Source organism: Neovison vison, chromosome 11 (assembly GCF_020171115.1).
Source record: "Neovison vison isolate M4711 chromosome 11, ASM_NN_V1, whole genome shotgun sequence".
In the NCBI taxonomy this organism is placed as follows: Eukaryota; Metazoa; Chordata; class Mammalia; order Carnivora; family Mustelidae; genus Neogale; species Neogale vison.
Window position 1 is genome coordinate 134065152 of NC_058101.1, and position 3589 is coordinate 134068740.

The 3589-nt window shown below is 36.1% G+C and overlaps 1 pseudogene; it reads right to left on the minus strand.

Annotated features, from left to right (window-relative positions):
• Positions 1-228: 228 nt before the first annotated feature.
• LOC122889546 lies at positions 229-1093 on the minus strand (annotated as a pseudogene).
• Between the last annotated feature and the right edge of the window lie 2496 nt (positions 1094-3589).

Genomic DNA, 3589 nt, shown 5'->3' on the forward strand with positions numbered 1-3589 from the left:
TGTTGTACATCTCAAACTAACACATTATCTTAATTACACCTCAATTTAAAAAAAAGAAAAATAATAATTACTCAAGCAAGATATACTAATATGGGTTCCATGGATCTGTGGACGTCAACAGAGATCCAGGAATATTCTGAAACCTCACAAAAATTATCCAGTGTCTGGGAATTTGCATATTCTTCTGTAGAGAATAATATCTTATATCAATAGGGGTGGTGACAGTGGTTATGAAGCATCAGCCACAGGTGCAGCTGCGGCAGATGCAGATGGATCAGCCAAGAAGGCCCTGACCTTTACAGCGAGTGAGAAGATGTAATCAGTCTACACAGACAAAGCCAGGACCCGCCCATACCCCTGATGTTAAAATGGGGTACTAAAGCAACAGCTGGGTAAGCGATCTACAGACAGATGCTGGCAACACTGTGGACACCTTCCAGGAAGCAAGAAGAAAGAATGCCGTTTCCTCTCTGATGTTCCACCATCAAATACCTGCCTAGATGATCAGCCCAAGGGAGAAGGGGCGGGATGCTCAGCAGTGTGGCTTCACTGGCTCCCAGTTTGGCCCTGGTCTTTTTTTTTTTTTTCTTTGTTGTTGTTTTGTTTATTTATTTGACAGACAGATCACAAGTAGGCAGAGAGGCAGGCAGAGAAAGGAGGAAGCAGGACCCCGCTGAGCAGAGAGCCTGATGCGGGTCTCGATCCCAGGACCGCGGGATCATGACGTGAGCAGAAGGTAGAGGCTTTAACCCACTGAGCCACCCAGGTACCCCTGGCCCTGTTCTTAATGTTCTTAATCAGCTGTAAATCACTCAGAATTTCAAGGATGCCCCTAGAGATCCCTAAAGCCTGAAAGAAGGAGGTCTTCCTCAGTATTCCAGGCTGGAACAGTGATTTCACATGGAGCCATGGCACTGGCACAGGTCCCTGTTTAAGCCATATTGGCCAACACCATGTCTCAGATCTCAGTGAGGTCCTTTGGGAACACAAAGCCCACATTCCCCTGAATATGAAGCAACAGTCTCTTCAGAGCTGGGTTGTCTTCCAGATGTTTTTAGATGGCCTTGTGCATCATAACATGTCACATCATTAACAAGATATCAAATAAAAAATGTCACTGATTTCCATTAATTTTATGCATGTTAATAAATGTTTATATTTTAGTTAAAATTCTTGACCAATAGAAGAGTACTTGTATAATTTTTTAAACATAAATTATTACATGGCCATGTAACATTACTATCTCTGATCAAAGTTAATGATTTTAGTGAAACCAGATGTTTGAAAGGTTCACCAAGGATCTCTAAATGCATGCAAAAACATACACAGGGCATAAATAGCAAGTAGCAGTAGCATTACTCTGTGCTTATGGTAAATAAATGATTCATCAACAACCTGACAAACATAACTTAAATCCACAGTTTCTCTGTAGATTTATGTTAAATATTCATTCTCTTTAACATAAATAAAATTTGGAGGTTCTCCATAGGTTTAGAAGAATAATGATCCTTACCTAAATCCTAACTATGAAATATAAAAGCAACTTCTTTGGACAATTTTAGGAAATTAACAACTTCATAACTTTTAGAAAGTAAATAAATAAACATACTTTTCTAAGTAGAATATATAAAAATTCCTCTTTGTTTGCCTATTGATTAGAAACATGTGCTTAAATCTCTCAAGGAAGCAAAATATCTACATAACCCAATATTTCTATGTAAATAAACAAGAAAATATTAAAAAAGAAAAAAAATTGACACTGGCCACAACAACAACAACAAAAAAATGTTAAGCATTTTTTAAGGAGAATACCGAAACCGCACATACTGGATTCTTTGGTTCTAGGCAAACTTTATGTGGATGAAAACCTTAATGAAATTGGATATAATTAATAGATTTTTATTAACAAAAAAAATTTTTAAAAATAGGTTCGTGAAATGCTGTATGTTTTAATTTGAATTAATAATAATAAGGTTCTGAGAGCTTAGTTATTTAGCTCACCCGGAGAAATCCCCCTTAAATTATGGTTTCTAAGCAATTTTTTTTTTGGTTTCTCAGCAATTTGATAGATACCATTGGCTTGTTGCCACTATTTGTACACTAGGGTTTGAGGTGGTGGACCAAAAGACCATAGCAAGCTGCCATGAAGATCTGTGTTTTGTGATAAAAAAAGGTAAAGAACAGTGAATTTGTGATTGAGTAGGGAAGCTATAAAATTAACAGTAAAATTACTCTCTAGTGGTTCAACTTCTGCCTAAAAACATGTGAAGTATAAATAAATGGAATATATAAATTAATATTAACTTAGAATATAAATCCAAAGTATCCAAGAATGGAAATGAAAACAACTTGTTTTTTGTTATATTTTCAAATATTATTTAAAATACAACACACACAGAATATTTATTTTTATTTCATTAGTCTCCACAAGTGATATTATTGTAAGGAATTCATAAAAAGGCTAAACAAATGGCAAATAAAGAGACAAAAAATGCTCAACCTCAATGATCACAGAATATGAATTCAAATTACACACCCACAGGGCTAAAATATAAAAGGCTGTAGGGGAAAATATGGAGGAAGGGAAACACTCTCATATTGCTGGAGGAGGGGAGAAATGTAAAACTGGAAAACAGTGACATCACCTAATGGTGAATATATGCATACCTAATGACTCAGTAATTTCATCTCTAGGTATATGATGATATCTCAGATCAGAGTGACACCAATAGAATTAGTCATAAGTAATATTTAAAGATATATTTAAATGTTAAAGATATATTTAAAAGTACAAACACAAGATTTCACAATTAATTTAATATGGGAAAAGAGAAAAGCACAAAATGCAACCCTAAGGTTTTGTCCTTGAGCAAATGGATGGATGGTGGTATGTTCAGCTGAGGAAGGGAAGGCTATGGACTGAGAAGATCTGAGAGTGGAAAAGGCATGTTACATGTGAGATGTCTATTAGACATTCAAGCAAACTTATCCAGTAGGCAGTTGGATATGCAAGATTGAAACTTAGGAAAGAGGACTGGAGTGGAGGCAGAAATTTTGGAGTTGTTGCAATATAGGTGATATATGTGTGTGTGTGTGTGTGTGTGTGTGTGTGTGTGTATAATATAGGTGATATTTAAAACCATGCCACTGCTCAGCTCATCAAGAAAGAGAATGTACTTAGAGATGAGGAATGATGAAATCCATAGCCTGGTTAAATGTATGGGGTATGTTAGGAAGTACAGATATACTATAGAAATGCAAATATTCATGGATAAGCAATAAATCTCAGTCACCTATCAACTACTGTTTTGGAAGCATTCCCCAGCCCCAGTATGTTGGCTTCTCCAGTCTTCCATTTGCTGAGTACCACCACAATGGCCTTTGGCTATCTAAGTTCCTCCGTCCTTCACTTTTCACTCTTCTTTCATTCCCCCCTTACCAGAAGTGCTCTATTTTTTTTCTGTACAAATTATTCTCAATTCTCATAAAATCTCTAATTTCTAACAGATATCAATTAGTCTAGGGTACTAAAGTTGGGCCTCATCCATAAATCTGTGAATGTCCATTAAAAAAGAAGTCCTATGTCCTA